Raw genomic sequence first — 26,508 nt, forward strand, 5'->3', positions numbered from 1 at the left:
AATAAATGAGAAAGCACTTCTCAAGAAAATACTGAAGACAGGAAAGGAAACCTATACAGATGTACGGGTCAACAAAAGGAACCTAGAGATGAACAGCGAAACTTTACAAGTTATGAGAGCTTCAGAAATTCTCATTCTGGTTCCTTCTGAGCAAACTGCAACTAAGAATGGAACTCCACATGGTTGGTGGTTAGTTTGTTGATTAACAAAAAGTTGTTGTGTACATATTATGTGCCAACCACGATACTAGGTGCTGAGAATACCAAGCACAAAAGCTTGCCCTTTCATGAGAGAGACAGATATTCAAATAAATGATGACAATATAGATAGTAACTTGTGTAGCAGGATTATGAATAATACTACGGGAGGAGACAGAACAACCTAATTCTTCATAGGTAAGACTGTAGCAGATTTATGAAAGAGCTGATAGAACTCATGATGTCTTATTTCTAAAGTTATCTGTGTCAGAAACCATTGATTTGGGAAAAAAATCCTATTCAAATTAGATTTTCAAAAAGATACACCATAAAGATACAGAGAACACTGTATCTTAACAGAGAACTGCAGAAAACAGGAATAATTGCAGAAACTTCAGGAACCCAATTGCAGAAAATATGAAAAATACAGAAAAATAAACAATTATCAGACGGGAATGCTATGGCCACATAACTTCTCATCTCCACACCTTTTCTGTACTCACTTCCATTTCTTTCTACAAACCAGCTTCTCTCCTCACTCATATGCTTTCATATGAACCATATCATGGCTACCCTGAAGTGAAAGGAAACCTGCATAATTGCAGCCCAGTTTCCTACAATTAATGGACTTAGCCCCTAGGATCTCATTTCAAAATGTCTGGAGAGGGAATTTCATGAGTCATATTGGCATCAAGTTCTCTCCTTCAAATAATCTGCGGTGGAACAAGGAGGTGAGACTATTGGAGCTAAGCCCTTTTACACTGTGGCTCAGGTGTAGTCTCTCAGAAAGGAGCCTTGTACTGGTAACTACTTCCTGGTGAAGGGTTGTTTCCACTACTTGCTCGATATGTGTGTTATGGAAATTAATACGACCCTAACTTAAAGCTCTCTGAAACTGCTAAAAAAGCGAGCTCTCTGGTAATATTATACTACACTATGTTAACATAAGCTTGTGTTTTGAAAAAAAAAAATCAAATGATAAAAAACAATTTAAGAAAGACAGAAAGTCCCTCATTTTGTTAAAAGGAGATTTGTTGATACTTTTTGATAGATTACCACAACAATACAGAGGTAACAAGAAAAACAGCACGAAGGTAGGAGTAAGTTTTAACTCATTTTAATGAAATTTCCCCAACCTCAATTCCTTAGGGTTCATAAAGATTAGAAAATAATTATATAAAGATACAAATGCCATGGTGCTATACTTCATCTTTCTTAAATCTAAAGATTATATGATATTGTATTCAGAAAGGACAATGTTTTTTAACACAGAAAAAGTCATTAGTTATGTTTATACCATATACGGATTTCAACAAAATAGATTTTGTAAGCAAGAAAGGATAAAAAAGTTAATAATTATTCAGAGTCAAATGTGCTTCAATTTCTTTGCCAGGGACAGTTTGGTTAACATTTCTCTAATACTTCAGCATATAAAACATACATTCTTAAGTAGTTTGCGGCAATAATGCGACCATAAGAGGGATTATGTGTGCAAGAAATAATGTCAGATCAACAGAGGAGGTATCAGGAAAAATCTTGTGATGGGGAGGAGATAACCCCAAAATACCATCTTGCCCATAGAGTATGAGACTGAATTAAAGCAAAACAAAGTAAGTCAAAAGGGACACAGACATACACACAAGTACCACCACCACCAATGAAATATTAGAGATAAACTATCATCTAGATGTATCAAATTACAGAGTTTTAGAAAGTTATCTAGGCCACTCATGAAAGGGAATTCTGATAAAAATAGAAATTTAAGAAGTGGCTTACAAATAACCCTATACCAAAAATTAACTGAAAAGACCAAACAGAAGTTAGAGGAGAAAGAGAAACCTCTCCAGAAGTATTAAAATCACATGCCACAAACTTCAAGGGACTTTTTATCAGATATGCACAATTTGGATAATTATACTCCAAAGGACACAACAGATAGGGTGTTAGTCTGATCATGCTACTATTAACTGGAAAGGAGAAACAGAAGTGGTGGGTGGTACACATGTTTTTGAACTCTGAGGTAGAATTAAGACAAATTAGCTACACTTTTGGTTACATGGCTGGTTGTAGTCTTTGTCAGTAGCTATAACAGAATAACACAGCCAGGTGGCTTATAAACAATAGAAATTTATTTCTCCCAGTTCTGGAGTCTGGGGAGTCCAAGATCAAGGTGTCAGTAGATTCAGCATCTGGTGAGGAGGGCCTGCTTTCTAGTTGATTGATGACACTTTCTAACTGTAACTTCATATGGCAGAAGGAGAAAGGATCTCTCTTGGGCCTCTTTTGCAGGGCACTAATCCCATTGATGATGGTTCTGCCCAGGTGACCCAATCACTCCCCAAAGACTTCACTTCTAAACACCATCACACTGGGGTCTTAGGTTCAACACATGGATATGATGGGGAGGACACACACATTCAGTCCATAGCATGGTTATAGTGGGAGGCATACTGTTTACATCGACAAAGAGGAAGATCTTACATGCGAGATGTATCCCAAAATGGAAAGGAAATTTTACATAGTGCTGTGATATTTCAATACAGTTAAATATTTTAAGGGTCCTAAATACATAAGATGTGGGGTAAAGGTCATAAAGTATCTGAGAAAAAGGGACAGCTAGGAAGAAGAATTTAATGGATAAAGAATCCATTCAAATCAATAAGAAAAAGACAAAACATCCCAATTAAAAGAGGGCAAAAGGCTTGAATAGGCACTGCACAAAAGAATATACTGAATATATTTCCTATATTGAAATATGCATTGTGGAAAAAATAAAACTGTAACAAGCCATTCTAAACAACAAAAGAATGGCTGTTTTGAATGAGATCATTAGTGAGAATGTAGAGCAAGTGGAACTCTTATTAACTGTTGACGCTGTTATAAAGTGGCACAAACACTTTGGAAAGCTGTTTGACATTACCTGTCAAAGCTATATATTCATACAACCATGACCCAGTGATTTTAGCTCTAGAAAAGTACTCATATGTGAAACAAGACATCTCAAACATGTGCATAGCTTTATTCTTACTGGTGTCACACTTGAAACAACCCAAATATCCATCAACAACAGAATGGATAAATAAATTCATACAAAAATACTAGATATCATTGGAAATAAACACACTCTTGCTGTGTTCAAAAATCTCACAAATAAAATATTAAGCAAAAGTAGCTGGACACAGAAGAAGACATATTATGTGATGCCTTTCCATGAAGTTCGAAACAGACAAAACTAACCTATGGTGATAGAGATTAAGTGGGAGTCATGGGGTGGTGGTTCTACAGTTTTATATATTTATAAAAATTCATCTAGCTTACATACAACATTTGTAATCTAATATAATTATACTAAATTAGAATATTAATAAAATGATTTAAGGAATTAAAACACTGGATGTGAACTAAAAATGACGATAGAAGTAGAAAAGTGCAGAATCAATATTACAGAAAATCAAATCCATTGACTCAAACCCTCCGCAATACAAGTGGAAACAAAAATGAAGAAAAACAAATATAGTCCATGAGAAAATAAGTATATGGAAGGCATATAAACATGATGCAATCTACAACTGTTAATTTTTTAATAACAAAGGAACTGAAAAAATAGTCAAATACATAATAGATAAAACCCTAAGGTAAAAATGTGAATCTTCAGATTAAGAGAATTCACTGGATGATAGGCAAAAATGACAAAATACAAAGGACCTAGAGAGTCTTTAAAGTCTTAAGTTATAAGGATAAGTGAAAGATTCTTCAAACTTCTGTTCATTAGCATGACTCATCAGAAGTCTACCTTCACCCGTACGTTTTTCTGGAAAATTGGCAGAAAAAAAAAAAGACACTCACTGAGGACAAAAGTCAAACAAGTGCCAGACTTCCTCATGTACACTATTAGATGCTAAGAGGTAGCTAAGACAGAAGAATGGCTGGAGATAATTGACCGAGCAAGTGGATTTGAGAACTCTAATGTCATTCCAGTTGACATTTGTTTAGCAAAGCAACAAAAAGATTGAAAATGCAGGAAATTAGAAACTATATATTAGAAACAATCTTCATCGTTTCCTTTCCATGAGAAAAACACAACTAGCTGAGGAAATCTAAAAATAAATCCCAATTCAGAACAATTTTAGAAGTTGACAGAAAAACTACCTATACTAATTTGCTATATAGAATTGTTACTTGGAATTTTAAGACCAGAGTCTAGGTGAATTAAAGCAGATCTTTAGTTTAAATTGTACATGGTCACCAACTTAGAACAGTTTGACTTATGATTTCTCAACTTTACAATGGTGTGAAAGCTATACACATTCAGGAGAAACCAGACCTCAGATTTTGATTTTGGATCTTTTCCTGGGCTAGCAATATGTGTTATGTTAGCGTGATGCTGGGCGATGGCAATGAGCCACAGCTTCTAGGCAGCCATGCGATCACAAGGGTAAACAACCGATCCGCTTACAACTATTCTGTACTCATACAAACATTCTGTTTTTCACTTACAGTCCAGTATTCAACAAATCACATGAGGTATTCAACATTTTGTTATAAAATAAGCTTTGTGTTACATGATTTTGCCCAACTATAGGCTAATGTAAGTGTTCTGAGCACGTTTAAGGTAGGCTAGGCTAAGCTATGATTGGCAGGTTAGGTGTATTAAATGCATTTTTGACCTAACAGTATTTTCAACTTATGATGGGTTTATTGGGATATACATCCATTGTAAGTCAAGGAAGTTCTATATGTTATCTGATATGTAATTTGAGAAAAACTTAACAGTTCAGTAGTATCAAATGGTAGAGGTAAGGTCGGGGGGGGGGGGGAGGGCGGTGAGAGAAAACATAAGTTTGTTGTAATTGTATTTACAGGGTGCAGTTTCAGCTGATCAATTCCAGGGAATTTGATCTTCCAAATCTAAAGACACTGTTGGTCGTCCTACAGATGCTTTGCAGCAGGAGATATAGTTTCCTGGGATGTCTATAGGATTTTGATTTGAGGATAACCTCTTTTTAATGGATTCTCCAGGATCAGAGCATTTTTGAGATAACCTGGTCATAGAACTCTATGATTTATAGGAGAGTGGAAGTGATCATTTCCCCGTGGCCCTGTGCCTGCTCCATAGCCTCACTCCTTTTATCATCTACTCATGAAATATACTTCACAAAAGATATGAATTATATCCTCTATCATATGTCTTACTTCTACCTCACTGTATGATGCTTAAAATAAATATTTATAGGGGCAACCAAGCATTAAATTAATTTTTAAAGTAATAAACATGTAAAGCTGGCTATACAGTAAATGGCAACATTAAGATTATATACCATGTATTATAACATTCAATGTTCAATAACATTAAATGTGAAAATGACAATAAACACACGGGAGCCCAAATCTCAGAGCATATCAAAGTTTGAGATGTTGAGGGAAGGGGGAGCAGATAAGAGGAAACGCAAGTGTGTTAGCTATCTAAAGTTCCACAGAGGAAATTAACACTATTGGTTCTGAGAAGAACAGCAATCAAAAGGCTGTGTACTTTCCATTAATAAATGACACGGATAAACACAGATCTGCCACAAAAGTTTGTGTTCCAGTTGTGGCTGGGCTACCTAGAAGACTAGCAGATTATTTCAATCTTCCCAATCCCATCTTGTGGGGAAACACCTATAAGACACTGAGGGAGCAATATTGAAGTCTCAGAAATATTCACGAATCTGACATTGTTGGTGAGAAAATAGAGTCACTTTAACCAAAGTAAGAACTATTATTGCTCACAAGTCAATAGATCTATATAAACAGAATGGAAAATACTTGCTTGTGTCAACAACCCAGGTCAGGGAATGACAGGAACTATTTTCTGTCTCCTTCCTCCCACCAAAACATAAATATACAACTTATAAGCAGAAACAAACCAACAAACTACAACAACAAAACACTGAAGTCCCGGGGCACCTGGGTGCCTCAGTTGGTTAAGCGTCTGACTTCGGCTCAGGTCATGATCTCCCAGTTTGTGAGTTCGAATCCCACATCGGGATCACTACTGTCGGACTGTCAGTGGAGCCCACCTGGGATCCTCTGCCTCCCTCTCTATTCCCTTCCCCCCCCCTTGCACTCTCCCCCAAATAAATAAATACTAGAAAACACAAACACTGAAGTCCAGACCAATTAATTTCAAAGAAAGTTTTCCCTAAGCTCTGCTGAAGTGCGCATCAACTTTCAAAAAAGTTCTTTTTTGAAATTTTCACAGTAAGCTAAAAAAGAACAAAGCACCAGGAGAATAAAATAATGGAGTTCTTGAGTCAAATGACCATTAGAGGATTCTCCTGTCTTCCAGAAAGTAGACTCAGTATTCCCGTTCTTCTACTCAGTCACTGGCTGGGAGCAGCTCTAGCAAACATAAAATGGATTTCGCAAGACTAGGGCCCTTAGTCAATTACATTTCCCATCATTAAAAACCTGTGAATCCATGAATACCAAGCACTTAAGGCTTTTGCAAATAAACAAGTTGCATTAATAAAACTTTAGGATGGTATTTGCAAAAGCTTTTTCCATTAGGAAATTATTTTAAAATAAGTCTCTCTCTCTCTCTCTCTCTCTCTCTCTCTCTCTCTCTCTCTCTCTCTCACACACACACACACACACACACACTCACACTCACACTCACACTGACTCATGTATATTGTTCTGACACTTTATTGACCACTGAAAAATTAGCCCAGCCCCTGAGGACAAATTGAAAGAAGGTGGATTTCTCTCTATAACTTTACCATCCCTAAAAGGATTATACCAATAAAAATAGGTAGATTGCTTACCTTGCCCCAAAGTTATTTAAATCTGAAGGGAAAAAGGAACCTAATATTTTTTCTATATGTATTACATATGTTATCTCAGACCTCCTCATAACACTATTCTGATATATGTATAATTACCTCTATTTTCAGAAATGAGGAATTGGAACTCCAAAGATTTTTAAATTGGCTTAGCACAATCATTAGGTTTTGGAGTTAGGTCTGACAGCCTTTAAATTTATTCCACTGTACTCCCTTGCAATCTTCCAAACACTTTTAGACATAGAAGAAATAGACTTCAAATTAACAGGGAAGTGAAATTTTATTATGCAATATAGCTTATATTTCTAAAAGACACACAAGAAGAAAAATTCAGATAAGCATTTTGCTGCAAACATCCTTAGAGACTATGAAAAGGAATTCATTGCATAAACTATGAAAAGGAGAAAAGATGGAATATGATATTTGACAACCATCAACATGTTATTTACCCCAGAATCCTTATTAACCTATGTAAGAAGAGAATGATAAAATCTTTACACTGTGCAAACATAAAGCTATTGAATATACCTCATTTGTTTATCCATTCATCTATGAATGTTTATTTGAGTTAAGTTTTTGGCTACTATGAATACATTTATTATTAACAGAACATACAAGTCTTTATTGGACGTATGTTTTATTTCTCTTAAATATCTACAAATGGAATTTATAAACTCTAACATACATATATACTTTTTAAATATTAGTTATTCTAATGGTTGTATAGTGCTATGTCATTGAGATTTTAATTTGCAATTCAATAATGATTAACAATATGAAACATATTTTTATGTACTTACTTGATGTTTATATATCTTCTGTTCAAATGTTTTTGGTTGAGTAGTCTATCTTATTATTTGTTTATAAGTTATAAAGTTTTTTTCAGTTTATTATATATTTTATTAAGGTGACACATACATACACAAAGAGATTGAACAAATGTATGTACAATGACTTGATGATAACTACCTAGAGTTAGGCCAACTTCACAAGTCAAGGACACAATCTTCCACATGACCGCTCTCACTTCATACACCAAGTGTAAGCTTGAGGGTTCCCAGGCCACTAGCACTTCTGATCAACAGGCTAAACACTGAGGGCTTTAGGATAGCACTATGCTTATTTTTATAGTTTTACTATAGCAAAAGGCATCCAAACAAGGACCAGAAAAATGAAGAGACACATAGGGGAAGCCTGGAAATATTCTACCTGCACACACAAAAACTGAAGTTTTCTGTGTCCTCTCCCCATGGAATCAGGATGCATCACCCTCCCTACACATTGATGAGTGACAATATGCATAGAATATCATTAACTAGAGATGCTCATATGAGCTTCAGTGCCCAGTTTTTACTGGGGTTACATTATATAGGTATGGTGATTGATAGTTTTCTATGTAATTAAACTCAATCTCCAGCTCTCCCTCCCCTCCGTGGAGGTCAGGCTGGTATGATGTGGGCAAAGCCCCAACACTCTAATCACATGGTCCATTTTTCTGGAGTGTCTACCACTGTCTTGAGGCATTTTTTGAGCACAAACTACCTAGGGGCTCACCACAAGTCATCTCATTAGCCTAAACTATTAGAACCCACCATGAATAACACAGAAACTCCTGTCACTCAGGAAATTCCATGGCTTTAGAGGCTACCTCTCAGGAACTGAGGACAAAAGCTAGTCAAATTCTTTATTATACAATGATGTGTAAAGCCCTTTACTTGGTACCCAGCAAATATTATTTTTGTTATTGTTGTTAGCATTCGTGAGATACTAATTTGACAGAGAGAGTTGAGAACAGGTCTATGATTTATCTTCTAGTCTCAGGCACAACTAAGGATTTAACCTTTCTTAAAATTCTCCTTACACATTAACTCAAAGAATCATAGGAGCATACTGGACCCAAGATTAATCAGAACATCTCTAAGGTTACTATTTTCCAGACCATACACTTGCACTTCATTGTTGAGTTTGTTTATTGAGTAACAACTAACATTATTGAGATTCTGCTACACTGGGAGAATGGGAGCCAACCATATACCTCTTCAAGATATAAAAGCTGAAAGGATCCACAGAGTTTACGGCTTCTCTGAATTGAAGTGTTTTAAACTTGACTTATCTTGTCTCTTGGGACCACATTCATCTAATTAATAATGTAAGCATATCAGAAGACATACTTAGGAAATTCAAGACCTCTGATTTGTTGTTGCATTCATGCAGCATGGACCTGCGACATACCCCCTCTTGAGGCTAAGTAAACTTAGCCCTGGCTGAAACATATTTTGACTTGTGAATTTGAGAATCAATCAGAACTCGAGAGCAAAGCTTCTGTTCAAGGGGAGTGCATATTACATTAATTTTCTGTGAATCACGGAGAGCCCACATTGTCATAAATGTGAAAATTTTACAGAAATCCTAGAAAAGCAAATTCAACTGTGTGATAATACTTTTAATGACGAGAAACCATCTTAAAGGGGCTTAAACATGAAAAGAAATTTATTAGCCCACATAAATCAAAAGTCTGGAAGCATTATAAACTTCAGGTGGAAAACCATCTGGGAATTCCATCTGGTTCTCCATTCTCTAATCTGAATTCCTTCTTCATGTGCTTTCTGGCTTTGTCATGGGTATGAAATAGGTGTCATTGTTCCCAATGCTGAGGGGAGACCCTTGGTTCCTAAACCTGTTTTGAAAGTATAAGCAGAACTATAGTTGTATTAGTTGCATTATTAAATCAGCTTCACGTGCTGCTTTGTTCCCTACTTACTTATGTTTCATGCACCTTTTAACCTCATGCACAATCGATCATTAATTTTGTTTTTTTACTCCTACTCCCTGTTTACCCACTGACAGTAGAAACTTAATAAGGACAGGAAAGGAACATTTGTCTTGATGTATCTGATTGTACCAGGTCCCAAATAGTGCCTCATCGTCTGGAAGAATGTTTACTTCCATATTTTTCAAGCACTCCCCAACCCTTAAAGATTTCAAGAAACCTCTTACCCTCTTCTCATGTATATAAGCTTACCCTAGGCTCAACAGAGGCAGTGAAGCTTTGGGAATGATCCCCCGCCTTCTTGTTGGGCTGCCCTTCTAATAAGGCAGCTTTCTTTGCTTCAAAACTGGTGTCTCAGACATTGGCTTACTGTGCATTAGGTGCACAGACAAGTTTGAGTAATGGTAACAGTATGGCACCTTCTTATAAAACCAACCAGAAAGAGTCAACATCTCAGCTAAAAATATCAAGTGAAATTCATAGCTTCATTCTATAGACGCTTATGTGCTGCCCAACCCTTAACCATCACCATAGTTAAAGGAGTGCTGTGTACTAATGGCTTAGGTTCACACCCCATGTTCACTGCTAAAGCAAATATTGCAGGATGAGAGATAAGGTTAAACTGGTTGGGTTTCGTTTTATTTGTTTGTTTGTCTCAAGGGTGGGGAGAATAGATATAATATACAGCAGCTCTTTCTTTCCTTCTCAAGTTCAGAAACAGAAAATAAACCATAAGGATAGACACATGGAGACCAACATGTCAGCCCTTTTTCTTATAGACTGAATAGAAAATATGGCTTAGATGAAGGCCCAGTTGGTTTGCTCACATTTCATAGGTCTCTGGCAATGTTTATATAGGCAAATCCTATACTACTAAGCTTATCCATGCTGCCTTGCTGAGGGGGAGAAAATCTAACAAAAGAGAAAAGAGTTGAGTTGAGAACATGAGATTTCTTCCTTCTATCCATAATCAGCTATCAATCTTTGTCCATAGGAAGGTTGAGTGAGGAATATGGAGTGTTAGTCCATCTGAAATCTCTCCAAATAGAAAAATGAAGCCAAAAACCAGAAGATTCTTCACCCCCCACCCCATCAATGATGATGAGTAGCTTGAGTCATTAAGAATCTACTCTTTCAAAACCACACAGATGGTAAATCTGAAGTCTTGTTAACGATGGGTAAAGTCCCTGATGGCAGGGAGTTAATTGGCTCTGTCTACTACAGATAGTATATACATGTATCATGACAGAGACTTCCTGAAAAACATGGCAGACACATTTCTCTCTGTTCTCTCCCCAAACCTAACTAAAAAGGAACTTACATAGTTAAAAAAAAATAAATGCATTAACACACAAGACCAAGAAAATTGTCAAGGAAATAAAAGCACTCTAGTGAAGTCAATAAAAAAATGGGAGGCATATGGATGGAGTAATAGTAACAGAAAGCTAAGTGACTTCTTGGAGAGATGCCAGGACAAATAAGCCAAATCACATCCTAAAATTCTAGAAAGTCTCAGGAATGAAGACACCCATTATCTCCAGAGAAAGGGGACTAGGGAGGTGGGGATAACCCATAAAACAGGAAGATAAGTAGAAAGCCTGAAACAAAAGTACTAGAACCAGAGATGCCCCTTTTGAGTCTGGGCAACGACATGATCTCTCACCATCACTGACGTGCTGATTTCTAGAAAAGCTGCCCCATAGAGAAAAGAAACAGCTGATAACAAGGACAAGATGTTATACTGCCAAAGGTGAGATGAGTGAAAGTCTGCATCCTGAATTACGAGAATACCCCTCCAAACCCTATCGATACCCTGACAACTACCTCAAACAGAAGACTGCTAGGAAAACTGACCAGTCCATAGGGACTGTTGGGCATCCCTTTCTAATCACCCTGCAGTAGATACAAGAGGTCTGTAAGCCTTGCCAGAGGAGACTGAGCTTCCCATAAACATTTTGGTAAACTCTTAGATATAACTAGATTGCCTAAGCCATAAATATTTGAGTACAGACTCTATTATTGAAGCTATTTTTCCTTCAGCTTCTTTTCAGATTTAAAAACAAACCGGCATGAGATTTAGTAGAATGGTAGAATAATTTATCAAGTTCTACAAAATTTAGCTCAGAATGTCCATAATTTTTCAGTAGAAGGATATCACAATCACAATTTAAGAAATATGTGCAAAAATATAATAATTTCCATGAACGCCCTTAAGAATACATTGCTCAAGTTCAACATTTATTTACAAATAAAAACCAGTGAAAATGGAAATAAAATTCTGGTTACTTGTCATGATAAAGAATGTCTGTACTAAAGCAACTACCACTATAGACTGAAAGGAAATGTACATACCTATGAGAAAGGAAGAGACATATCATTATCAAGAAGTTAAACTATAACATGTAGTTATACATGTACATATACATGTACATGTATACATGTACATATACATGTAAATATAAGAATGAGACAGGATAGTACTCAACAGCATTCCTAAATAACCAAGTAAGATAGTAAAAAAAATAAAAATGTATCTCATCACAATATTAACTAAAATTATAATCGTAATTTAAAATTCTAAAGGAGAAATACACATGACATACTACAAACACTAAAAAGTTTCTATTGGAACAAAATTATACTTGACTAAATGTAAAGATATAACATGTTTCTGGATGGAAAGAGACAGTTATATATAATATTGGTCATTTCTTTTTTATTGTTTTAATTTGTAATGTTTATGTATTTTTGAGAGACAGAGCATGAGCAGGGGAGGAGAAGAGAGAGAGGGAGACGCAGAATCCAAAGCAGGCTCCAGGCTCCAGGCTCTGAGCTGTCACACAGAGCCTGATGTGGGGCTTGAACCCATCAATGGCAAGATCATGACCTGAGACAAAGTCGGACGCTTAACTGACTGAGCCACCCAGGTGCCCTTAATATCGGTCATTTCTAAAATAACATAAATGTTTAAAAATAAATAAAATAATAAAATGTTTAATAAAAACTTAATCAAAATCATAAACTCCTTCTTGGACATGGCATTCCAATGACAAATTTTACTTTGAAGATAAATTAGTAAAGAATATTTCAGAATAGCCTCAAAAGAAAAATGATGGGAGACTAGATTTACAATATTAAAATATATGCTAAATAATCAATAACTGAAATAGTCTGGTATAAAAATCAACACTTTATATAGAAAGGTTGGGAAAACTAAATACTAATCCATATATCAAAACAGAAGAAAGTGTTTTTAATTAAAATATGCTTAGATAATTTTGCAAGTTTGAGAAAAAGTTCTATTCAGAAAAATAATAACCCATTACAAAAAATAATAATCCTTCCCTAAATACACTCTAAAACACCATATACCATTACAAAACATTAAGAATATCCAGGATGCCCCAAATAGACTAAAACTGGCCACTTAGCCTATTGTGGAACAATGTGAAGGGTGGTCAATAACTTTTGAACTATTTAAGATAAAAGGTAGTTCTTCCCAAAAGAAATAAAACTAAACAAAAATTTGAAATTTCTGAATTATAGCCCTTAAATAAAAATCCAGAAAGGCTAAAATGAAAGTCTAGAGCAAATGTAATAGGAAAAAATTAAAATTAGGTATAATTATTGTTTTAAAATTAAACTGAGCAAGGGGCTCCTGAGTGGCTCAGAAGGTTAAGTTTCTGACTTTCGCTCAAGTCATGATCTCACAGCTTGCCCATGAGTTCAAGCTCCACATCGGGCTCTGGGCTGACAGCTCAGAGCCTGGAGCCTGCTTCAGATTCTGTCTCTGTCTCTCTCTGCCCCTTGCCTGCTCACGCACTCCCTCCCTCTCTCTCTCGTATATAAATAGACATTTTAAAAAAGATGAAAAATAAAATATAAACTGAGCATGCAAAGGGCAAAGTCATGAACAATTTACAAAATAAATACAATTTTAGTAAATAAGCATCAAAATGTTTAACTTTGATTGCATCTCAAATGCAAACTGTACATTCAGTGATATAATTGTGTACTATATTAGTAAAATTAAATTAAATGATGCATATTTTGACAGAAAATATCTTAAAATTAGCCCAACCTTGAAAAGGTAAACATGTCCCCTTGCAAGGATGATACAGAAACCCACGAAGCATTTCATTTTTAAAATAGACACTAAGAATAGAGAACACAAGTCTCAGTTCATTCAAAAAAATGCTAAAATCACAATGAAATAATTCACCAAAACACAAAGTAATTTGATATTTACTGTAACTATGAAAAAAATCCCATTAATTCAGATCAATGCAGCAAATATTTACCATTAATTTGGTACATGTTAGGCATTTTTCTAGAAAATTAGAAGTTGAGAAATAAATACACAGCCCCAATTTTTTTCCAGAAGCTTATGATCTGCTGAGTCTGAAAGGGGTACAGTAAAAAAGAAATAAATAAGCTTTAATGTAATACATTTTGTTGGAGAACAACAATACTAATATATAATGTATTGTGAGATACGAACTGTTTAAAACATTTTTTTGAAAAATAGTTGGCATTTCATATAATGAACCATAAACAGAACCTTTTATTTAGTAATTCTGTGTCTGGAAATTGTATCTAGGGAAATACATTCAAAAGGAGGAAAAATCATAATAAATTAATATCTTTATTGCAAGGTCATTTAGATGGTAAGAAACTAGAGAGGGTTCCTTAGAAAACTAGTTACATTTAATAATAATTATGAAGATTACAGCAACCAAGAGGAAATTTTAAGACCTATGTAGGGAATACTTGAGATACATAATTTTAGTATTCTGTTAAATACATTTTAAGAGTAAATTTGGGAAAAATCTAGAAGGAAATAACATAGTAGAACTGTATGTGCTCAGAAAAGAAGTGATTTTCATTTATACTCAACATTTTTTAGCTTGCCAAAAATATAAACTTCCCCTGGACAAACATTCTCTAGAGCAATTTCATATGTTGGATTCTTTAATAATTAAAGAATTAATTTGTTAATACAAATTTTAGGATCCCAGAGTCCCACTTTTCTATTCCCAGGGGAAATTATGTCTTAACTTGCTACCCAGTTAACTGCTGGAGAACTGGGTGGCCGAGAAGATGGTTAATAGAAGGGAAGCCTCCAAGGATTTGGCCAACCCCTCCACCTCCAACTTAGTCCCTTGAAACTTGCCTCTCAATGCCTTCAAAACTGGACTTGGATTGGAAGGCTGAACTTCATCCAAGATTTAAAAAAAATCAAAGGCAACATAGTCTTGCCCAACAGTGTGGAAAAAGAGTGAGTGGAAAACCATGTTCAATGTTGTGTATACAGAAGGAGGAAAAGCATAAAAATTCTACATATATTTACAATGTGTTCCTTCAAAAATTTACTGTGAAAAACCTGAGTACCAAACCATAGCATTGACTGCCCTACGCCCAGAAACAGTCTCCCAACCTCTGACTAGTTAATTCCAAGAGTGGATACAGTCCTTTTTCTTGACATTTAGCCCTCACCTCCATAGCACAGCCAAATGAAACCCAGAGACACTTCAATAGTTCATAGTATACTCACAAAGTCCTAGGTGTTTGTCCTTTAGTAACCTGCATTAGGCACATTTAGTACAATCTCAATTTCTCTCTCAGGATAACCATTTTTTTCTACTTTCTCAAAGAAATGACTGATATTAAAATTTAACTCAATTTACATTACTTAAACAAGCATTTCATACCCTGCTTGCAGATTTAAATGATCTTCCATTTCTCTAAGGGCAAGGAGTAAGAGATTACTTAACTTTGTGTAATTAAAAGTCCATCTTTTTGTCATTTTAAGTCACATAGTCTTAGAACACAAAGAGAATCAACTTCATGACAAGAGATGGCATTTGGGTTTTGATGGGTTGGAAATAGAAAACATGACTCCAGAATGCGTTGACTGGAGGAAAAGGACTTAGAGGCTTTATTCTGTTTTGTTGATTCAAGGAACTATACTTGGTTTAGAGTGATTTGGGGTTTCATGTGCCTGAAGTAATAAAGCAGAGAGTCAGGTTGGTAGCTGGCCACAGAAAAGTAAAGGCACTACATAGGAGCCTACATCACTTGCATTGTGTGACAGGTGGCCACTCCCAACTCCCTCTTCATTTGTACACCCAGAGTGCAGGGCCGGGCCTGGTAGGTCTGGAGGCATACCAGCAGCTGAGCCGAGCCAGAAGGGATCAGGAAGTCAGCCTGTGCCAGTCAGTATATGACATTCCCGGAACCACAGAGACCGGGTTTAGAATATGCATATGACCCAGTCTGGATCAAGATGCCAGCTATGAGGGTTTCCTAAAGAGGGAATGAAGTTTTCTCACTCTCAAAAGAAAAGTACTGGAAGATACTCTCTCTTTTGCTGTCAGGTCCTGAGGATGTCCAAACAGGATCACTTCAACCAGTTTGCCACCAGTTGGGAACACTATTGCCAAAGGACAGAATCCATATAGAGAAGAGCAAAACCAAAGGGGTTAGAGAGAAATAGGTGGAGACACTGGCTGAAAGTTGCCCCAAATCTCTTCCTGTTTCTGGGCTTCCATGTACAGGAGCCAATGAGCACAGTTGTACTTAAAATACAAAACAACTTGTGTGTTGTGATATATATGTACATATAAGCCAACATAAAATAAATTATTTACATATACGTACTTATAGATATTGAAGCTGCTGATTAAGTGAAATATGTTATAAATATAACTCACAATATCATTGTAATAACTCATAAAATCGTTCTAATAACTTCCAAATTGCTTGATTTTTAGAAATTGGATCCCTAATATGGCTGCCTTTAGCTAAATGATGGCTCTATTTGAGTCATGATTTGACTTAAGAAACTTTATCAGACTTCCCCATAAATTTTTCATTACTATGTGACATAGTCCAAATAGAGAAATGTAATTCATTATATTGAATCCTCTCTGTCTCTGCTAAATTAACAAAAGTTATATGCAAAATATTTCTAGCTTATAATACTTTGTGATTTTTATATATTAACTTTGCCTATTACAAATTCATGAAAATTATTTAAATATAACATTTACTGAATCTAATCTTACTGATGTTTATTAATCATTAATCCATAAACAAACTGAGTATTATTTGAAAAAGAGCTAAGACTCAATAAATTGAAAGTACTCAGAAGTGTATGTAATATTTTTTTTAATTTTTTTAATGTTTATTTATTTTTGAGAGAGAGACAGAGTGTGGTGGGGGAGGGGCAGAGAGAGAGGAAGACACAGAATCTGAAGCAGGCTCCAGGCTCCAAACTGTCAATACAGAGCCCAATGCAGGGCCCAAAATCATGAACCATGAGATCATGACCTGAACCAAAGTCAGACCCTCAACTGACTGAGCCACACAGTGCCCCAAGAAGTGTATTTAATATTTTGCATGTGATATCAATTTTATATGATTTATCAGTGAATATAATAGCTTTTTCATTGGAATTACTTTGCTTCAAATGCTATAATATGTGCCTTTATCTCTATATCTTGTTCTTTTTCCCTATTTTGTTTAGTTTTATAGGTTTAATAATTTTTAAAACTTATTTTAGAGATAGAACACACAAGTGGGGAGAGGGGGAGAGGGAGAGAAAGAATCTCAGTGCAGAGCCCAATGTGGGGCTCTATCCCACCACCTTGGGATTATGACCTGGGCAGAAATCAAGAGTTTGAGGTTCAACCGACTGAGGCACCCAGGTGCCCCGATAGATTTAATCATTTTTATCATGCATTCAATTACTCTGCCAGCTTTAATAAACCAAATTTTAATATAAAGCTAAACAAAATAGTGAAAGCTATAAGACTATTGTAATTCAAACCTGAATCTCTAAAAAATTAAGTCCATTTTCCAAGTTTTTAATTATTCCTATTTCAAGTTTTTCTGGTAGTGAATAAACAACACTTAAATTTTCCAAGCCACATTTGTTCTAGTGATACCAGCTGCCCATAGAAATGCAAATACTTTTAATTTTCATTATGTGAATTCCTAGTAAGTCACTCAATTCTAATATTCATCTAACATATGATAAGTATTAACCTCAGCAAGAAATAAATTTAATGATTTGTGTTATTTACATCTTCTAGCGCCTTATCCAGAAATAATTAAATGTGATAATGTAGTGCCAAGTTGAAACATCCAGAAACTTTTATCAAAATCTGTCTTAAATTCCACACTCTTTCTTTCGTATTATATTATACAACTATGGAAAAATGTATCATAAGATTTTCATGCAGATATTCCTCATTTAATTTTTTTGATGACCAACAAAAAAGCTGATGGATTATTTAGAGAATATTCCTTCTAGTTTCATGATTAACGAAAATTATAAAATTGTCCTCAGCCTTGAATTTTATGTTTAAGTTAATTATCAATCCCTTTTTTGTAAAACAATTGAAAAATTATCCAGGAAAATCGAAATTCTACTACCTTATGTAGATTTTTCCAAAAAAGTGACAAAGTTCAAAAATGTTTCCAGAAATGATTATATTTTTCCCTAAATGCAGAGCCATAAATCTAGGTTATGAGAATATATATAATATACATATATTATATATATTAGTATTATTTTATGAAATAATGCTAATTAATATTTTACATCTAGAAATGCTTGAATATTTCTAATATAAATTAAAGTTCTGATGATTGTTTCTAATTTTTTTTGCTTCATTGATATTCTTTCAAAAAATATTTTTGGAAGTTCATATTAGTTCAAATCACTTATTATATAATAGTGATTGATGTGATATTATGTAAACTGTACTGATGACTGATTGATCATTTTCCCTCGATGATGCTTGCAAATTTTCTTTATTTGAACCATGAGCTTTAAGGGAATGTGATTAACATTCTGATGAAATACATGCGCTTAGCCCTTTCAACTTTATTGACAGAAAATTTAGCATTTTTTCAATACTAAAGCAATGATAAGCTACTTATAAATTTTGTTAATACAATCAAGTTGTTTTTCATTCAATAAATACAAATGATTTATTTTGTATTAATTCTTGCATGCTATCAAAATGCGTTCCAGACATTTCTGATTTTTGTCCAGCATCAGAAGATAGTCCAGGAAGCAGTTTATTATTTTATTTCATAAAATCTTTGTGCTCCCACAGATTCTAAAGATTCATATTTGTAACACAGGCCTCTGCTGCTATACAAACTCTCACTATCCCAATAGATTCCTATAGTAAGAGATACATGTATTTCACTGCAATAATGCTTAATTAAAGAGCAATGACAAAATGCTGATTCTTAAATGCTGATTCTTCTAAAACACAGAACATGTTTTAGATAATGCATATACTATGACACAGATACCCACAGTAGGTACAACTGGAAATGTTTTGGAGAGGACTAGTTTATCAATAGATACTGTGACATCAATAGATACTATGACATATCCTATAGCAACTAAGTTAATGAATTTATTATAGTTTGATTTTATCAATGGACTCACTAATTTACCACTTTCTGTATCTGTGTATTTTTTTTCCATGTAACTTTGTAATGCCACCTTACCCTGCCTCTGGGCTCCAAGTGATTTGCTTGGGCCAATGTGGTATTAGTAAGTGTGATGCAAATAGAGACTTGAAAGCATGTGTGTGGCTATCTTGCTCCTCTGTCTTTACCATGAGAACATACCTGAGCTGACCTCCTGGAAGATGACACCTGTGTGGAACAGAGCTGAGGCACTCTATCCAGGCGAGGGCCATCATGAGAGATAGGAGGAAGGCCAGCAAGATCAGAAAGACTCCTAGCTGACATGGAGCTGACAGCAGCTATCTGAACAAATCCAGCAGAGATCATCTGAGCTCAGATGAAATCATCTGAATCCTGCAAAAATCATAAGTTAAAAATTTTTATTGTTGTATGCTACTAAGATAGCAGATGGCCATAGAAAGCAGGTATAAGTTTTATATACAAATTTCTTTTTATTAATTAATTTTACTACTTATAGCCATTACTATTATGGTCTTTAGCAATCACGGAGAAAGCATTTTGAGTCTTAAAAAACTAGTATAGTTATTCTAGAATGAATTGGCTAAACATCAACCCAACTAATGAGTCTTAGAATGTAGTGCTGTTTGAATGGGTTTTCTGTAATCTACAGCCAAAAACAACGTGAGTGATGCTATCTGTGCTTTCATTATGGGAACAACGAGAAAGCATTGAGTGATGGCAACACTTCAGTCTCACCAGTAAAATGGCCGATACTTTGCCTACATTTTCCACACATCTACTTGGTCTGGAAGCAAATTTTCTAATTTGAATATCAGTATCCTGCCTTCTTGCTTCCTATTGTGAGTCAAGATGATCACATGACTTCTAACAACCTAGAACATGCATAATCACTGAGATCAACATCCAATGAAGTCATATGAGGCCAGTAGAAACTTCAATACAACCAACGTACCTTTTATAAATTTGATAATTACAGAACTAAAAATATTGGAAAGAGACAATTATACCTTAAAAGACTTTCAAAAGCTATTATCTGGCAAATGAAATCAACATCTGTGCTGCAACTTTACACCTTTTGAGAGCAAATAAACCTGACAAATATTATCTAAATTCTAGAAAAAGAATCTGAGAAAAAGTTTACTCTGACACATGATTTGTTTCAATAAAATGACATCTAAAAAAGTAATGATATCATCAGAGTGAGGGGGGAAAAGCTTTTAAAATGCTGCACCTAAAAATTAAAACAAAACACCAGTTATCTTTTATGAAGTCAGAGAATATTTACAGTAGTGATAACCTCAGCTGGAGAGGGTAGCAAATTGTTAACAATGGTTTGGAGTACAACTTATCAATGTGAATCACAGGCTTAAAAACGTTCATTCTTTCTGGCCAAATAGATTGTAGACGTGAGTTTTGCTGTGAAATAGCACCTCAAAACTTACTTATGTAAAGGGACAGCCATTTACTATTCTTGTCGTTGGGTAGTGGTGGTCATTCTGGACTCATTCATACATCTGCTTCAGCTACCATGCAGGGAGGCAGCCCTGCTTTGGCAGCTGACTGACATTTGGTTGGAGGAACGGGGGCAAATGGGCTCTGTGCCTCTCATTGGTCAGCAGCGGGTGTGATAGCAGCTAGGATTCGAAGAATGAACAGAAGCTATAAGGCTTCTGGAGGCTTAGGCTCGGAAGTGGCACGATTGTCACTTCTGCTATATATTATTGGTCAAAACAAGCCACGAGTTCTGAAACAAGTAGTAGGGGAACACATGTTCTCTCTTGATGAGTGAAGCTGAAAAAATGACATCACAAAGGGGCACGGGTGCACGAGGTGTAGCGACCCACATCCAATTCTGCAAACTACTATCTATATTTTGACAATATTTTCTGTGGAATTATCCTAAATATGAAGGCTGGCAGTGCCCAATGCACAAAGATAATTATACAGTAAAACTGGGGGAAATGACATTTCCAATTCTTTGCAAAAATGATCACAGAAGTTATGAAAAGTTTACCTGCAGATAATGTTAAAAATATGAAAAAGAAATACTTGTGTTATATAGTTGAAAAACAAAATAGAAATGCATCAGTGTAATAAGATTACAGTTAAATCAAACACCTTGAAAGGAAATATATCAAAATGTACCTAGTAAAAGTGTTTGAGGAAGAAGACTATGGGTTTTTTCAACTGGCTTATTTTCCGAAGTTCATATTTCTCTCTAGTGAATATGTTTAGCCTCCAGGATGTCGGACATAAAGTGATTAAATGATAAAATCTCCTCATCTTATTCTCTTAGAAGATATTTTAAAGATGATACATGGAAGGTAACATCACACTTCAGAGTCGGGAGAGATGTCTTTTATTTCTTTCCAAGTAGGAAGTGACCAAGACCACCTGGAACACCAAACCTATCATGATACTGGAGCAACCAGAGAGAACACAGGTATGGACATAGTGCACTATGGGGAGAAAGGCAGAGTACTTCAGTAGAGAAGTCCACAATTTCCATTTCACACACAAGCAAAACCTCATAGATGTTAGCTGGGAGAGACTGGCTACATCAAGCTCTACTTTGAGGAAGTACGTTAGCAAAGATTACAAAAATTCTGTCATCAGTAACGGGCGTCTTGAAGCCAAAGCACTTATTCAGCCCAGATCAAATTACACAAATTAGTAGTAGAGAAAAGATCAGAAGGACAGAAAAGTAAGGCTTTAGCTATTCCAGTTAGGAGTTATAAAGGTATGTAGTGAGAGTGATATAAAAATTACATATGCTTAATAGCTTCTCAAATACAATTATATATAAATAGTATATAGAGCCCATAATCACAGTCATAGTCAACAAAATAGGAACTTTTGAAGACGTAAAAAGTGGGGAATAGTAGAGTTGCAGCTTTGCTGTTTTGTGCCCGTTACAATGCATAGTTGGACCCTGAGCAACTGTTTTGTTTTTTCTTCCCTGGTCTACCTGTTCTGAGCATGTTTAGGATGATGGAGAAAATGATCTTCTGAGATCCCTTCTACTGTTAAACTTCTATGATTTGAAGACTGAGGATTGAATATTGGTTTATTAAGCACTGGGTCCTATTGGGACAGCTCAGTCATTCCTTGATTTGTTTAAATTAAGTTTAGGATATGGAAAGGTAAGCACCTCTTCCTACAGAACTATGCCTCATTCTGAAGAGAGTTGTCTTGTGCTTTTAGGTTGTTCTAGAAACAGTTGACTACAAACATTAGGCTGTAGACTATGGTGAAATAATCATTATGTTATCTTTGTGGCCAGTCCTCCATCTTGGTTTCCCCGTTAGTCCCTGGTCCAGAAACCAACAGCTCCTATTTCTCAGCTGGACATGTATATTTTATACATAGCATTGATCTTGATGCCCTGCAATGCCAGACAACTATGGTTGTTGTGACAAACTAATCTGTGCTAACCCATGGCCTGTTCAACAGTGTGACTTAAGTCAAGAACGTTCGCATCAGACTGATGTTTGTGGCAATTTGTTATGGCAGTGATAGAAACTAACACACATAATACAAAACCATAATGTGGTTCCCTATTTCTACCTACACTTTTCTCTTTAAAATGGACTTGACCAAATTTTTAAATAGCATAGAGTAATAGATTCCCCTGTGGCACTGTATTAGAAAAGTTGTTTGTATTTTATTGCCCTGAATGTATTCTATTTATGGGAAAAACCACTTAAGGAGGAGTGACAGGAAAATAATAAAAGTCTTTAGAATTCAGAGATACACACAACAAACTAAAAATCTTCAGAGGAAATAAAAATAGCTAAGAGCAACCGGACTTAAAATATACATTGTGATGGACAAAGGAGATATATAAAATGAAAAAAATAAAACAAGCAAACAAGAGAAAGAACACTGTTTCCACTCCTACTTGATGTTTTGATTATATCCAGTCTTACAATGATTCATGTTTTATCAGATAGACCTTTAGAGACAGACATATTTTATCAGATAGATGGAGCATCTTCAGCTGTTGAACTTTTTTTTAAGGTTTTTACATAGTTAAATTGATAAATTATACTATTTCTAAATGAAAATCTGGCCAATTCATTTTTATGCCAGCTGAAATAAACAAGATTGAAATATTGACCTTTTCTCACTGTAGCGATTTTAGCAATTGTTTTATGTTCCAAGGAGGAATTTTTTTGTTTGCTATGAAATGTTTACTTTAGAAGAACACTAATCATCTCAAGTTTATCAATTATGTAAAGAACAAGATAAGGAATGAGAAAAAGCATCTGAAAATTAATTTCATAACTTTTCATAATCACTTCATCCAGCTAGTTATAGAGGACTTATGTGACAGAAAAGAAAAATCATATTTTGATGATACAAAAGAAATAGAACAAAGGCATTTGCAAATAGTTTAAATTCTATTTCTGACCTTTCCCACAAAATACATAATTCAAATCCCTACACATTTAAGACTGCAACGATTTTTCTAATCCAACACATTTTTTTCTAGATTCTGCTTGCAGACCATATCTTAAGTCAGTAAATTAGATTCTCAAATAGGCTCTGAAGTCAGTAGAAGCAAAACTGAAATGCTAGATTACATTTAGTCTTTTAAACATATGGGGCCTTCTTTCTTTTAATAAAAAAAGCCTTAAAAATATCAATTCTTAGATAATATGACCACAGTAAATTATCAAAATATCATATGATTCAAGTTACCCAGTTTATACCTCCTATCTATTTCATAGATCACAGCACAAGTAAATTTTCTTTGTCATTTAATCAATTCAAAAAGAAAAGTATATTTTGCCCCACCTATTGGTAAGCCAGATATGATGGCAATCTTTCATTTAAAAAACTCCCATGTGTTTTAACAGTTGAACATAGTTCATAGGGAATTAATATAATACTGTTAAAGTGGAAATTTTAATTGGCAGTCTTCATTAGAATGGTGAAAAGTTGTATCTCATTTAATCCTCTACACAAACCAGATCTTCTTTTATGTGTTTATATCATGCACAGATGCTGGAAAGAATATGTGAAAAAGGAGGATAAGAACAAAAGTGAGAAGAGGGGTCTGACCACTGAAAATCTTTGATGCCATACAAAATGAATGTGAGTTTAATTCTGAAGGCATTGTGAAACCACTGAAAGATTTTAAGTAGAGGTATAGCATGACATATTTATATTCTAGTAAACACATTCTGGAAGCAATAACATGATAGAAGAGAGAAAATGATCCTCAAATCAGGGAAAAGAGTTATGAGAGATATGAGGAAGTTCTCTACTATGATAATAGTAAAGAGACTTGACAAATGATTACTGATTCAGGCTGGGAGCTAAAACAGAGAAGTAGAGAATTACCCACTCTTTCTCCTTGGGTGGCTAGTTGGAAATGCTCACTGACATAAGAAATACTAAAATCAGAAGTCAGAAGTAGTGTCAGGGGCAAGGGGTGGAGACAAAGAGTTTGATCTGGGAAGGCAAGTTTGCATATGCCTGTAAGTAGCCAGCAGGAAACATCCTATAAGTTGGCACTTAGTAAACAGGTTGAGGATGAAAACATAGATTTCATGATTACAGCTGATTGTTGATCCCATGAGAAAGAATGATGTTGGTTAGGATGTTTGTATAATTAAGAACATGTCCAGAAACAACAGCCTGGATGATACAAATACTTGGGGAGTGGGCACAAAAAGAGAATCCAACGGAGGAATCAGAGAAGAAATAGTTCACTAAGAAGGAAGAAGGAACGATCAAGAAGAGTGGTCAACACTGTCAAATACAAAGAGGTCCGATATGATAAGGACTTAACAGAATTCATTAATTTCACTCTTCATGTTTTAAAGAAATCTTCTGAGATATTAAGTATCTTGCCAACTCTTCAGGCACAGATATTTTTATTCCTGTTTCAAAGAATAGTAGACAACATTTTAGCCCAATGTGAAGTCAATTTTGATGAACCATTATGCTCTTTGTTCCAGCTCTGTATTCCAGCTTTCTGAAAATCTTTAAGTAGAAACAGAGATCCTGGACATCCTTTTTAGTATGTATACATAAAATATAAACAAATACAAATAAATATATCTGTTCGTATATAAACAAGATATCCACCTTCCGCTCACTAGGTATTCACAGACTAATATTCACAGACATATGCATTATGGTCTTGCTTTCCTAATAAGAGATGCTGACCCAAGTGCCAGTGATGAGTGAAAGCTAGAGGACAACAGTGGTGAAACACTCCATGGGCCTACATAGCTCTTGAAGGAAATGAAAGTGATCAGTCTAATATTTGGAATTAGAAGAAACCCAGCAGTAGGGGGCAGTAAAAGAGGATGTAGAGAAGGTCACCAAGGCCATGCTAGTCAAAGGAGAGAGGAACAGAAATGCCAAGCAGATAAATCACGGAGCCCAGATTTAACAGCCCAGGCTGGCTGAAGGAGCCAGCATGCCTGTTCTATTCCTGAGAAGATTCCATTTGCAGGCTGTAAGGACTCATAAGAATCTCCCTTGTACTTTTAGGTAGCTTGAATGAATCTTTTCCCTGCAACTAATCTATCTAGATAGATAGACAAAAACTATCATGAAAGTTGACAGGCAGGGAAGAGAATTTTCAGCTCTGGAAAGATAAATAAATGCACAAAGGAACAAAAAGAATAGAGCAAAGCTGTTTGGAGAAAGTAATATTTGAACTAAGCCTTAAATATGTTGGTCTGTCTGGCAAGTTGGTTTTCCAGTATGTCTTTCAGATGGGACAGTTTGAGAGTCTTGAGATCAGGCCCATGATCTCCAATGAAGAGTATATTGCATTTATGAACTCGATAAATATTTCCACATTGCATAAAGAATAGGGAAACATGAGAAATTGTCACAAAAAAGTTCACTTTAGTACAGCTAAATATAAAAATAGGTGGTTTGGTTATAAAGACAATTTGAGAAACCACGAACAAAGATGTCTCTCCCTATTCCTTCAGTCCTGGAATTAATAGACCATTTTCACATAAGAAATGCCCCAATATCTATCTGAATGTTGTAACCAACAGTTTATTCTACTGAAGACAAAAAGAATAAAAATGGTCCCCAAACCTTTTTTTAAAATGTTTATTTATTTTTTGAGAGAAAGAAAGAGAGAGAGAGCAGGGAGGGGCAGAGAGAGAGGGAGAGAAAGAGTCCCAAGCAGGCTCCACACTGTCAGTGCAGAGCCTGACAAGGGGCTCCATCTCATAAACTATGAGATCATGACCTGAGCCAA

The 26,508-nt window shown here is 35.3% G+C and overlaps 2 long non-coding RNA genes across 3 annotated transcripts in view; one reads left to right on the forward strand and one right to left on the reverse strand.

Moving 5' to 3' along the window:
- The window catches only part of LOC128315365 (uncharacterized), a 309,189-nt gene that overhangs the window by 265,460 nt on the left and 17,221 nt on the right, over positions 1 to 26,508 (reverse strand). For both annotated transcript variants that reach the window (XR_008298137.1, XR_008298136.1), the window contains exon 3: positions 19,449 to 19,640. This is a non-coding gene — a long non-coding RNA (uncharacterized LOC128315365). The remainder of the gene's footprint in view (positions 1 to 19,448; positions 19,641 to 26,508) is intronic.
- Positions 22,237 to 25,460, forward strand: LOC113604780 (uncharacterized). The gene is made up of 3 exons (XR_003426793.2): positions 22,237 to 22,411; positions 24,276 to 24,368; positions 25,238 to 25,460. It is a non-coding gene; the product is annotated as an uncharacterized LOC113604780 (long non-coding RNA).

This window comes from Acinonyx jubatus, chromosome C2, assembly GCF_027475565.1.
Source record: "Acinonyx jubatus isolate Ajub_Pintada_27869175 chromosome C2, VMU_Ajub_asm_v1.0, whole genome shotgun sequence".
NCBI lineage: Eukaryota > Metazoa > Chordata > Mammalia > Carnivora > Felidae > Acinonyx > Acinonyx jubatus.